The sequence below is a fragment of the Topomyia yanbarensis genome, chromosome 1 (assembly GCF_030247195.1).
Source record: "Topomyia yanbarensis strain Yona2022 chromosome 1, ASM3024719v1, whole genome shotgun sequence".
In the NCBI taxonomy this organism is placed as follows: domain Eukaryota; kingdom Metazoa; phylum Arthropoda; class Insecta; order Diptera; family Culicidae; genus Topomyia; species Topomyia yanbarensis.
In genome coordinates, this window is record NC_080670.1 from 48,037,440 (window position 1) to 48,050,585 (window position 13,146).

At 44.0% G+C, this 13,146-nt stretch overlaps 1 protein-coding gene across 2 annotated transcripts in view; it reads right to left on the minus strand.

Moving 5' to 3' along the window:
* Positions 1-13,146, minus strand: part of LOC131677543 (cytoplasmic polyadenylation element-binding protein 3) — a 1,053,225-nt gene that overhangs the window by 678,252 nt on the left and 361,827 nt on the right. The gene's annotated exons all lie outside the window — the stretch shown is intronic.

Genomic DNA, 13,146 nt, shown 5'->3' on the forward strand with positions numbered 1-13,146 from the left:
TCCTCAATACTGAGGAATGACGTACCGGCTTGGGCTGCTATGCTGAACTCTAAGCGGAACCGAAATGACAAGCACGTTTCGCCTAATGGCTGTTCGTGTCGCGAATGCGTACCGAACGGTATCGTCGGAGGCGGTATGCGTAATTGCCGGGATGTTTCCCATCTGCATCACCCTGGCTGAGGACGTGGAATGCTATCAGCGGAGACGTGCACGTAATGCAACGAGACTGGTCCGAGCGGACTCGTTGGCTAAGTGTCAGCAAGAGTGGGACAACGCGGTGGACCCACTGACTCATCCCAAATGTGTCTGCTTGGGTACATAGGAAGCATGGAGAGGTGAACTTCCATTTGACGCAGTTTTTGTCCGGGCATGGATGCTTCGAAAGTACCTGCATCGGTTTGGACACGCTTCGTCACCCCTTTGCCCAGAGTGCAAGAAACACCGGGACCTGTGGTTTTCGAATGCCCCAGATTCGAAGAAGTCCGAAGGGGTATGCCTGATGTAACAGTGGACAATATCGTGGCTGGTAAATGACTGGGCAATGCGCAATATATAGACCCGGTGGTTCGCCACACTTTAGGCTCTTGTCCAATAACTCCTATCCCGCGGTGCCAGCTGGGGTACGAGTAACCATAGGAAAAATCGGGTAACCAACCCCGGTGGGACCATGGTCGTATGCCGACAGTGAAATGGGGCTCCTCTTTTCGGAGGGTGAGTCCATCCGAGCGTCTGTTCCCCATGTTAGGGTCGACTCAAACCAGCGTCTGTTCTCCATGCTACGGACGGCTGATGTATCATCCTCGTGTCAGCATGGGACTCTAAACAGAGCGAACACGATGGTCCTACGGCGAGATAAGGGGTTGGGGAAGGCCCAACAAGCCTCCCTGGAAAATTAACCGTTACGAACAATGCAGAAGAAAATACGAACCGGACCAATCGGCAAAGACCTACGCGACGAATTAAGGACTACGATTTGGAAACTCGGAACATAGAACTGCAGGTCACTCTGCTTTCCAGCTTTCGACAGGATAAGCTACTACGAACTCCAACCACGCAACCTTGAAGTCGTAGCACTACAGGAACTTTTCTTGACAGGACAAAAGGTATGGAAAAGCGGTCGTCGGACGGCTACTTTCTACCACAGCTGTGGCACCACCAACGAGCTGGGAACCGGCTTTGTAGTGCTGAGTAGGATGCGTCAACGCGTGATTGTATGGACTCCGATCAACACAAGGATGTGTAAGTTGAGGATCAAAGGACGTTTCTTCAACTATAGCATCATCAACACTGCCCACACGATGGGAGATCTGACGACGAGAAGGAAGCGTTCTATGCGAAGCTGGAGGAGGTGTATGACAGCTATTCGCAACGGTATGTGAAAATCGTCATCGGTGATATGAACGCTCAGGTAGAACGGGAGGTAATGTTAAGACCGGTAATTGGGCCAAACAGCTTGCACACCGTATCGAATGACAGCGGCCAACGATGCGTGAACTTCACAGCCTCCCGTGGCATGGTAGTCCAAAGTACCTTCTTCCCCCGCAAAGATATTCACAAAGCCACCTGGAGATCACCTGACCAACGCACCGAAAGCCAAATCGACCACGTTCTAATCGACGGGCGACTCTTCTCTGATATCACCAACGTTCGTACCTACCGCAGCGCGAATATAGATTCGAACCATTACCTAGTTGCAGTATGCATGTGCTCCAAACTCTCGACGGTGTGCAACACTCGTCGTAGACGGACGCCAAGGCCCAACATTGCACAACTTCGGGACGCCGGGGTTGCCCAAGACTACGCACAGCGGCTGAAAGCAGCACTACCCACGGAAGAACAGCTGGGCGCAGCTACTCTTGAAGATGGCTGGAGGGAGATCCGTTCCGCCATAGGAAGTACTGCTACAGCGGCACTAGGTACAGCGATTCCGAATCGAGGAAACGATTGGTTCGATGCCGAATGCAAGCAGTTAATAGAGGAGAAGAATGCAGCACGGGCGAGGATGCTGCAGCACGGAACGAGACAGAATGTGGAGCGATACAAACAAGCACGGAACAGGCAAACCTCGGTACTCCGGATATAGAAGCGCCAACAGGAGTAACGAAATCGCGAAACGATGGAACAGCTGTACCGCGTAAACGACACACGACAAGTTCTACGGGAAGCTGAATAGTTCGCTCAAAGGCTACGTTCCGCAAACCGATATGCGGAGGGACTTAGACGGCAACCTTCTTACGAACGAGTGTGTGGTGATTGAGAGGTGGAAGCAGTACTATGACGAGCACCTCAACGGTGAAGCAGCAGAGGTATGGTAACGGATCTTGGAGCACGTGCAGAAGACGATGGGTTGTCCCAGATATCCAAGAAGTCAAGAAGGAGATCGGTCGACTGAAAAACAACAAAGCTGCCGGTGTAGATCAACTACCCAGCGAGCTATTTTAACACAGTGGTGAAACACTGGCTAGCGCGCTGCACTAGGTAATCGCCAAAATTTGGGAGGAGGAGATTCTTTCAGAGGAGTGGATGTAGGGTGTCGTTTGCCCAATCTACAAAAGAAGGTGACAAGTTGGATTGCTGCTACTACCGTGCGATCACACTACTTAGCGCCGCCTACAAGGTTCTCTCCCAAATTCTTTGCCGTCGATTGTCATCGTTTGCAAGGGAGTTTGTGGGGCACTATCAAGCGGGATTCATGGGCTCCCGCGCCACCACGGGCCAAATATTCGCGATTCTTCAGATTCTGCAGAAGTGTCGCGAATACAACGTGCCCGCACATCATTGGTTCATCGATTTCAAATCGGCATATGACATAATCGATCGAGATCAGCTATGGCAGATAATGCACGAGTACGGTTTTCCGGATATGCTAACACGATTAGTCAAAGCGACGATGAATCGGGTGATGTGCGTTGATCGAGTATCAGGGACACTCTCGAGTCCCTTTGAATCTCGAAGAGGCAAGGTGATGGTCTATCGTACCTGCTGTTCAACGTTGCGTTAGATGGTGTAATAAGGAGAGCGGGGATAGACACGAGTGGTACGATCTGCAGGAAGTCCGTCCAGCTTCTTAGCTTCGCCGACGACATTGACATAACGGCACGGAACTTTGAGGCGATGTCGGAAACGTAGATCAGACTGAAGGCTGAAGCCAGCAGGATTGGACTTACCATCAACGTTTCGAAGGCGAAATACATGAGAAGAAGAGGTTCTAGAGACGACAATGTGAACCTCCCATCCCGAGTTCGGATTGACGGTGACGAAATCAAGATAGTCGATGAATTCGTGTATTTGGGCTCACTGGTAACCGCCGACAATGATACCAGCAGAGAAATTCAGATCTTGGCGGAAAATCGTGCCTACTTTGGACCGGTGGTCCTCTACGGCCACAAGACCTGGAATATGCTCGTGGAGGACCAACGCGCCCTTGGAGTTTGTGAACGAAAGGTGTTGCGTGCCATCTATGGTGGCGTGTAGATGGAAGACGGAACAGAGCACAGGCGAATGAACCATGAGTTGCATCAGCTGCTGGAAGAACCATCCATCGCGCATACCAAAAAAATAGGACGTTTGCGGTGGGCTGAACACAACGTAAGCATGTCAGACGACGACCCGGTGAAGATGATTCATGAGGGTGATCCTACACGAACAAGACGGGACGCACAGCGAACACGGTGGATCGACCAGATAGAGGACGGCCTGCGGACCCTTCGAAGACTGCGAGGCTGGCGACAAGCAGCAATGAACCGAGTGGAGAGGAGATGGCTTCTGCATACATCAAGAGACAACAAGCCTCTAGCCAGAACGGTAAGGTTAGGTAAAGTAATATTGTCGAAGAGATGTGCCACGACGAGCACGACTGGGTCAACCACCGGGAACCAGTTGCATAGTACGCGACATCTCACCTGGTTCGGGTGGTCGCGGCGCCAGCGAACCGGACGTCAAGCTTCAGCGGAATCGCTGGACTATTCTCAACACCCTACCGGGTAGCTCGTAAGTAGGCTAGATTCACCGCCTAGGATTAGACCGAGTAGATCGTGTCGAATAGCTAGCAGTGGGTCGTTGGGGCGCCAGTAAACCGGATACTACGCTCCACGCTGGATGGACCTCAGGCTAGGTCCACCGCCGGGGACTAGATCGGGAAAAGCGGAGAGCTAACTGGCGCACGAAAACGAATATCGGTATCAGGAGCAACCTACACGGCAGTGTAGATTCGCCGCCATGGATTACCCGACAGAAGCGTAATGAAAAGGATAGCTAATTGGCTCACGAAACAAACACCGGTACCGAGAGAAATTTCGTTGCCGAGGAAGTCTTAGTTAGAGTAGGATATTATCCGAGTTGATCTCGATAAAGCTGGGAGCTAAATGGCTCAAAGAATCAAATAAAATTTTTGATGCACTGACAAAATTAAGCCTTGTTAAGAGATTTCTAAGGAAGAATTATGAGCATAAACTTTTATTTATATTTTTATTAAATTTGTGATAACTCCGAGAAACGGTTACGTTTAGGGTGTCGGTATTAACCATAATCCCCCTAAGCTGACGTAATCCCAAAGCTTCGAGGGTAGCGGTGTACCTTGTAAACAATGAGCAGAAAGATAACCAGACTCAGACTCAAGTTGACACAGTTTGGAGCTAGCACTAGTTGAGCTTTTTTTCGCCGCAGCGCCTATGTTCAAGTACGGGCTACTTGAAGTGTAGATGGCAAAAGGAGCGAATTTTAGCTAAAGTCATAGAGAAATAGCCCACTAGCCTCCTTGGTCATTTTTTCTCTCTGCAGAACGTCAGTTTGCCTTGAACTACATCTCGCTAACAGCTGACAGCTGTCCTTCGCGTCTTCTTGTGATTTCGCTTGACGACTGCTTATTGTTTTTCTATTGGGCGGAGCCCTGGCGTGTTGGAGGGTTCATGTCCTAGGGCATGAACCTAAACATACCACTCTAGTCTTTTTTCCGTGATGGCTATGTGAAAATCCGATCAAAACAGAACGAAAAAATTGTGTTGCTAGAGGAAAAGCTCCCTACACATAAATTTTCTGGTTGACAGTACCGTTTGCGATGTAAATGTCGCTCTTCAAGCCACATGAACAAATGGCCTGCCACACGAGATATTTCTTTACGAACTTCGACAGTTTAATCATGCAATCAAACTGCGTTGTATTCTTCAGGTCCAGCTTCCACGATCGTTCTCTGGCCGACTTGTTTTGTTTCACAACACGGTTATATGTTTTCGGCTCGGCTAGCTTATGTTAAAATGTGACGCTGTGCAAAGTTTCACAACATTAGCAAAACGTAGACGTAAAAATGGCGGGTGACCCACAACCGGGGACACTTCTCTACTATAAAGCATCAATTCTCACTCAAGTACATATATATATAAATGACCCGTTCATAATTCGTGCAAAAAAAAACAAAATATTTCGATTTCCTTCCAACAGGACAAATACTTACATAGTTCTTCATAAGTAAGAAAAGCATAAACCATCTACCAATCGCGAACGTAAAAGGCACGATTCAACAAATCACCACAAAGCCACCGTCTCTGCCATTTCACCATCAGACCGTCAGCACACAGAAAAAACCACCCCCCCCCCCCCAAAGGTTTGCATTTCCCGGTCCCGACCCCAATTGGCCTGCCCTTCGGAAATGCCGGTGACGCTGCAATAATCGGGTCGAACCTGAAAACGGTGTGGTGACGGTGGCTAGCAAGAGCGGGGCGTCATCTCGGAAAATCGATTTCAGCAATAGCCACCCCCACCCTGTCACTGTTTTCCGCTCTGCTTCGCGTGCGCGAGCAAATTGAAATCGGGAATAAATCCCGAAAATCCCAATCATGTTGGATTTGTACCCTTCGACGACAATGCCGGTGGCGTGCGGGTGTTGGGCACGGACAGGTACATGGAAAATGATTATTTTCTCGAACCGAATTCCGGCAGGTAGCTATACTCAGTACTCGCACTTAGGGGACTGAGCGCAGGAATTAAAATGGGAATATCCAGTTTGTACTCAAAGCGATCATTGTTGTTCGTTTGCTTTCCGCTGTAGTTCCAAGGCAGCTGTTGTTATTTTGTTGTTGGCTTCGTACACAAAAAAACAACAGAAATCGACAACCAAATATGTAGCAGATGTGTTGTGTGGGAGATGAAAAAATTCAATGTATAATGGGTGAGTTTAAAAACCCGGGAAAGTATCGAACGAAAACAACAGGGTAATAAATTACATGCCCATTTTAATAGGGAAATTGTGCAAATGAGCATGTCGATGTGGATTTTCAGAATTAAACCCAACTGGGGTCAGTTCGGTGGGAGATGAGGTAATTTTTTGGGGTGCTACAGATCGCCGATGAGCTGAACGTTGGAGGCTTGTTGGTAAGGTTGCTGAATTTTTAAGGAACCTGTCCTTGTTTTAAATCCTCTTTGAAATTCTGGGGCAGTTACTTAACGGTGGTAGTAGCTGTCAGTCTAGATTTATAAACCGGAGGTACTGTCAGCAGCTGGTAGCCTTGGATGTCAGGCGTTGTTTTCGAATTGATGATCAAAATAGCATTTACACTTGACTTACCCACTTGTTAATATGTTTGTTCATACTTTATTGATCCGCAATCTACAAGTGCTTCGTTGAAATAAAGTTTAATGGACAGTAGTTTTGTACAGCTTTTGTGCATATTTGGATTCGTACCTGCAACGAGAAAAGGACAAAAAGATCTTTTAGTGCTATTAAAAATGGTATTGAAATTGACGGCAACCCTAACCTAATTTAATTACTTCCCAGTGACTTTTGGCACATTCGTTAGCATAGAGTACTTGACAATCTGTAACTGTATCAGTGTGTTCAACGATTTGTTTTCCTCCACCTGTCATAGGCGGAGGAAAACAAATCTAAAATAGCTTTTCGGTCGGATTATTTTTATCCTGGAGCTTGACCAACCGGTATTATAGTGTCCGGAATAAGTTTTACAGTATATAGAGCATTTCAACACCATTATAAATACTTTAGGGAGCTATTTCAAATGTTCAAATTGGCCGACAGTTTTATATATGACAGCTGGAGGAAAACAAACCCCCAATTAGTGTTTGTGAAATGATTTGCATAGAACTATATATCGTCCATTTTTGACAGTTCGCTTTGTTTACATTGGCATAGAAAAGTTCTTTGCGATTTACTTCAAGCGAATCTAGTCGTCTACAAAATTTGTGTAAGTCTATGTAATCAGTACTAGTGAACTGGTGAGGTTAACTGTGTCAGTAAAGAACCTAAATCTAAGACGGTATGCATCTTACCCCCGCTGTTACCAGATTTGGACGCAAACTTTAAATACATTTCACACAGAAAAAACTACTAATTAAACTGCAGATGATTTCGCTTTAAAGTTCTTCCGAAAGACAATCAACTTTCGCCATTTGAAAGAAGCTAACTTCAAAAGCAGCTAGCTAGCTTCATCATTTTTCTCCTCATCGTCGTCGCCGTCACCTTCCGGGAAAACAAAAGGATTTGTTTGCTTTCCTTACCACGGATCCTCGCCCCGTTGCCAAGTAACCATGTGCAAAGGAAGACGTCAGCGGGAAGGAACGATGCCTCCCCACCACTCCAACGCGCACTGCGAAGAACAATGGAACAAGCTTAATCCCTCTTAAGATGATTAAATCATGCTGGAAGGAACAGTAGTAAGTAAAATTTTGTCCCTGCCGTACGTATCCGACCAATCATGCATAACTCACCGGAGGACGGGGGTTGGGCTGAGGTACAAGGATTGAAAGAGCAGGAGAAGGTGGTATTGTTTGCTTGCTGGCAGCAGCAGGTGAAAAGTGATCTCGGTTCTATTTGAACAAGAGCAGTCGCGGCGTAAGGCTGCTTCCGGTTCGGAAAATTGTGACTTCAGCGAACACCGTGGAGTTTCCCGGGTAGGGACAGGTGAGTGGAGCGGCGTAGTGATTAACAGCAGCGAAAATTATGAGATTTGTTCGGTGCTCGTTGCGTAAAAATGAACTGTGGAAAGATGAATTGCTGAAATAAATTTAAAACATTTCGGCTATTTGTTTGCCCTGGAAACGTTGTTCAGCTGGGTTTTTTTTTTCGTGGATCCATCTTGTTAAGAAGACGCAGAATAGTAGGTATAATCAGAAAATGTTTGTTTTGAAAACATTTTGATTACCTGCTAGAACAAGAACAATAGAAGATCAGTTTTTCTATGATTATCGTAGTGCTTTTATATGTTTATCTCCTATATAACAAAACTATGTCTGCCTATAACTCCACTATTGGTCGATTAATTTCAATCAATTATATACCAGTCTACTCAGAAACGCCTAACTTGGACATTGGTAACAATTTAACATCTGTGCCATAAAAGTAGTCCATTGAAAATCGGTAAAATGGAGAAGTTCAGGAACAAAGCGAAAATTTCCATGGCTAAGGCAGCTCTTTCAAGCAGAGCCGACAATAGGAAGCACCTAAGTGACTCAATCGATTACTGGGAGGTTATGTATAGGCGTACACGTGGCCGTTTGAATCATTTGTTGCTCACATAACAAACGAGCAACATTATGACTATTACACGCAGAATTTTATTTACGCATCGATGGCATACTTTTCTGTCTGTCTCTCTTTCTTCTGTTGTAAATTTTATGCATTGGATATATTCGGTCTATCCACTCATTGAATGTTTACTAAAAAATATATGCTACAAAATGAATAAAAATCACAGCAGAAGAAAAGGGACGGGAATAGAAATTATGCAAACTATGCATATTTTTGTTTCTCAGTGAACATTCGGTTGATACAATAAGCGGTGAACGCTATCCAGTTTTTTACGTGCCATAATGGTGGTCTAAATTGTTTTGTTCGTAATGCGTTTGATTCACCCTTTTTTGACAATAATAGTTTACGCCAGCTTAACAGCAGGATGTTGGGCATTTATTGAATAAAAGTCCAACGCATTGGACTAACGCAGGATGACTTCTCTCACTGCGCGGATAACGTAAACGATTATTGTCTAAACAATTTACACCGCCATTATGGCACGTAAAAACCTGGATGGATTCTCGGCAGTGGTCGCATTAACCCGCACATAGTTAAACCGAGTACGAATTTTTCGGGTGTCAGTCAGAAATGCTGTATTAAAATATTGTTTTATTCAAAAAAAACTTTACAATCTGTGAAAAAACTTATGAAAATCTATATGAAATTTCCGAAGAATATGTGGAAAATTGTAATATTTCCAAAAATTCGTAGACATCTGTAAACTTTTGATAAATTTTCATGTCAAAATGTTTCCGGTGGTTTGTAGGCACATAGCCATACGTACGTAATTAGCCGTGAAATTCCATCTGAAATTCTACGTCCAATCCCGCGTAAAATTCCACGCAAAATTTTACGTGACATTCCACGGAAAATGCTACGTGATATTCCGTGTGAAATTCCATGTGAAGTTCCGCATAAAATTTTACATGAAATTCCACGTTAAATTCCACATGAAATTCTGCGTGAAATTATAGCGTAAAATGCCACTTGAACTTCTCGTAAAATTCCTCGTTAAAGTCCGCATGAAGTTTAACTTTAATATGGGATTCCAAATGAAATTTAATGGAAATTTACGCGAAATTCCACATGAAAATCCTCGTAAAATTTCGCTTGAAATCCCACGTGATATATCACGTGGTATCCCACGTCGAAGTTCTAGGTGAAACTCAACACAAAATTCCACCTTCAATCTCGCGTGAAATTCTGCTTGAAATTATGGTGACATTACGCGTGAAAATTCCGCATGAGTTTACGCGTTAAATTTCTTTACAAATTTCACGAGAAATTCTACATTAAACTCCGCGTGAAATTCCATGTGAAATTTAATTAAATTCTATGTGAAGTTTTGCGTAAAATTCCACATCAAATTCGACGAAAAATTGCTCTCCAAACTCCACGTAAAATCCAGAGTGAAATTCCACTTAAAATTCTGCGCGGAAATTCACGAGGAAATCCACGAGAAATTCCACATGACATTCTACGGGAAATCCCACGTGCTAATCCGCGTGACATTCCGAGCGAAATTCTCCCGAGATTCAGCGTAAAATTACACGTGGAATTTCGCGTTTAGTTAATTTCATGTTTTTCCCGCTTGGAATTTCATGTGAAATTTAACATGAAATAGCGCGAAAAATTTCGCGTGAATTTCCACGTAAAATTCAAGTGAGATTTCGCATGAACTTCCTCGTGTAATTCCACGTGAAATTCTACGGCATGCACCACGCGAAACTCCACGTTGAAACCCGCATGATATTGCACATGGGACGCTGCCTAAAACTCCACGTGGATTTCATCTCGGAATTACACGTGACATTTCACGTGACCTTCCACGTGAGAAAATATTTGAAATGCTGCTTGAAATGTTTGCGAAATTTCACGTGACATTCTGTGTAAAATTTTTATGTGAAATTTTATGTGAATACTACGCAAAATTTCACGTTAATTTCTGCGTGAAATTATAGTAGCATAGCGCGAGAAATTCTGCGTGAAAGTTTAATGAAAAAACCGCGTGAATTTTTTGTGAATTTACACATCTATCTTCACGTCAAATTCCGCGTGAAATTCTCGTAAAATCCTCCGTACCATTCAACGTGAAATTTTGTGTGAAATTATAGTGGCATCACGTGTAAAACTCCACGTGACAGTCTCCGTAAAATTCAACGTTAAATTCCCCGTAAAATTCCACGTGAAATTCCGCGTGCCTTATCATGTAAAATTTCACGTTCCACGTCGAGAGCCGCGTCGGGCCCCAAGGCTTGTATTACTGTAGGTCCCTTCAAACCTAAGCCCTGTAGTTCAGTATGTGAGTCCGTGGTTTCCATTAGTCTCCGGTTGACTTATATTGCCACCTCCACAGATAGCGTGCCAGACATGTGAATTTCGATAGATTCATATTCCGTGGTATCCGAATCGGGTAAAATTGCCATAGCTACGAGTTTTTCAATTTGTGGGTACTCAGGAATCAGGTATCAGTAGCATCTAGCTCAAATGGTACGTTCCCCATGTTGATCGGAGATTTATGCCTTGCCATGAATTGTCTTTTCATGATTTCCATGATGGGAAGGATTGGGGAAGTGGTAAGGTTAGGGATAAGGAATATACCCAAGACACCACGAAGCATTATTTAATGGCTTTAGACATGTTCTATATTCGCATACTAAACATATTCTTTACGGCTTCATAGTTCCATAGAGATCATTAAAACACACTTAGTGATGAAAAAGGCGAAACAGTGTGCCAGAATAGAGCTAGTTCAGAAGCACCCTTTTCTTTTGTTTGGCATGCCGACTGTTTAAATAGATGATTTAGTGCCTATAGAAATGGGATTCTTCCGCAGTCGAAAACCTCGCGTCAATTTGGTATACGCGTTTGACCACTGATCTTTGAGAAGATTTTTTATACTTGGTTTAATCCAAACTCTACCTGAATGTTTGGTTGAAATTACGCAAAAGTCTATTGTGGATTATATTCGCAATTGAATTTTTTCGAAAAATCGTGCAGAATTTGCATTTTGATTTTAAGTTTATTGCATCATCATTTATTAAATGAAGGCATACGAGTTTAGGTAACTATTGGAACGCATACGTATATTTGGACGGCGCCGGTGGTTGAGTGGAAAGCGTGACCGCCACTATTCCGTCATCCATTTTAATCGCCGGTAAATTAAGGTCAGTCTACCTTCTCATCTCGCCAAGAGTAGAAACTAAAAGTCGTTCCGCTATAGATACACGTCAAAAACAACTGCAGACAAATTGTGTTGCTATTGGTTTTTGGAAATGTCCTGTAAGACAAACTACTCGGGAAGTGAAACAATTACGAAATGTACAGATTGGGCTCAATCTGGGAAAAGTTCACGCCCTGCAAATGCACCACATCAAACAATCAACACATTCGTCTGTTTCGCGGAACAACGTGCAGAACACCAACGGAATCTGCCACGTTAACAACATAATCTCCGCAAGGCCCTAGAGAGATGTGCTTACACGAATTATCTCCGCACGCCCCTGACATCGTGATTAACAAATTTATGTCAAGATACGGAGAAGTGGCTACCATAAGAGCTGTAACTTCGCATTTTCCCGGATGACCCTAACGTTGTTATTGTGGTGAGAATGCTTCCGTACAAATCAACTTTTTCATACGCAACCATTTTATGCGGATCAATCGAAAATGAAACGTTTCATCAGACAATACTGGTTATGCAACCATGGTAGATTCCTATGCGCGAATTCTACAAAATGACACTGCACAACGGAAAACTTTGTGCAAAAGCAGCTTAGAAAAGCCCACCTACTATAACCGTAAACAACACACCGTTATCTTATGCCAAACCACGAACGGCTACAAAATCAATATCTACGGATCTGACAGGAACCAATATTCACTTAGCAACAATCACGCCCAGTGTCTCGAAGCCAAAAACCGGCACCATCAGCTAAGAAGCGAACGTAGAGGAGGACGGATGCGTTTGTCCGTGCTCTCGCATTTCTGTTTGACGCTTTCTTCAAAAATAATTTGAATTGGCTTCTCAATATTCTGTAGTGTATTCCGTCGATTCAAGCAATAAAACTCGTTTTATAAACTTGTACACAAAGTAGACAACTCCCTTGAGAACAATTGTTTTAACAAATGTCAACTTTCAAATAAAGTTTTCATATTTTACGCTTTTATCATATATCATTTTAATACGGCGAATGATTACAAAGAAATTACTATTGATATTTTTATTGCTCTTCTATGAAAACCGGACGTGTTCGCCTATCTTTGGGGTAAAAACGCGGGCCCCCTAATACGACCCGGGCCCCAGGGCAATTGCCCTGGCTGCCTCCCCCTCTCATCGGGCCTGGTTCCACGCAAAATTTTACGTTAAATTGATGTGAAAATTTACGTGAAATTGCCATGACATTCCATGCGAAATTGTTGTATTTGTACCGTTTGAAATTCCACGTGAAATGCAACGTGAAATTCCATGCAAAATCCTACGTGACATTCCGCATGAAACTGTCGTGAATTTCCATGCGAAATTCCGCGTGAAATTCCACGTTAAATCCACGTGAAATCTTGCGTTAAATTATACGTGAAATCCCATATGAAACTTCTCATGAAATTGCTCATGGGATTTCACCTGA